Genomic DNA, 1079 nt, shown 5'->3' with positions numbered 1-1079 from the left:
TCCTCCTGCACCTCCTCGGTCGGGACCTACTGGGCGCCCTGTGCGCAAGTACGTGCCTAAGAATAAGCGGTACAACACTACAATCTTGTTTGTAGCTACCAAGAGCGATTCGACATGATTAAATACTACGGTACACACGGCATGGCTGCCACGTTGTCCACGTTCTACACCAACCTCAGCACGACGTTCGGGACTTCATGGGTCAGCACGGCGTTGACGTGGTGTACAATGCTCACCAAACCGCAATGAACTACGAATACCTCCCGACCAGACGATCAACGACGTTGGCGAGAAGACTGTATGGGTGAAGTGTGGTGCGAAGACCAAGAAGCGAGTCACGGCAATGGTATTAGCAAATTCAGGACCAAGCACCCTCTGTTCTTGATCCTCCGCAACCACGAAGTTCAAAGTCAAGGCCGTCGTGCAGGAGAACCTTGTTGAGCGACAAAGCTTTGGAAAACGGCTGTGGGAGTCTGTCGAGCCTATGGAAGCCAAGTTCAACGGCCGCGTCTACGGAAACCCTACGGCATGGTGGAACGGATCCATTTCGTTGTCGTTTTTGGAGTTCCACTTTTCCGAGCTCCCAGATCGTGAAACGAAGCCAGTTCTGTTGCTGTGGGACGACTTTTCAGCGCATTGGACTGAAGAAGCTGTGGCGTACGCGACGTCCATCAACGTCGTGTTGGCGAGGATCCCACCAACGCTTACGTGGATTTGCCAGCCGGCGGATGTTGCGTGGAATCGTCCGTTGAAGTCCCGCCTCCGCGACAACTGGATTGATCTTTTGCGGTAACAAATTAGGCGCTCGAAGACAATAAAGACACAGTTCAAAGTCCACGCCCCATCGCGAGCTACAGTGGTCTCGTGGATTACGTCTGTTTGGACTGATCTACCTGAATCTACAATTGTTAATGGCTTCAAGGCGTGCGATTTCATTGATGGTCAAACAAACCATTGATGACGGTGGGTATGTCGATGACGAAGTATTAGCGGATTTGATGGAAAATTTAGCTGTCGAAGCTGTGATCAACCCAACTAGTGTCACAGATAATTGTGATGGGATCAATGAATCTGAACTT

The sequence above is a fragment of the Aphanomyces astaci genome (genome assembly GCF_000520075.1).
Source record: "Aphanomyces astaci strain APO3 unplaced genomic scaffold supercont1.280, whole genome shotgun sequence".
In the NCBI taxonomy this organism is placed as follows: domain Eukaryota; phylum Oomycota; class Saprolegniomycetes; order Saprolegniales; family Verrucalvaceae; genus Aphanomyces; species Aphanomyces astaci.
This window is presented reverse-complemented; position numbering follows the sequence as displayed.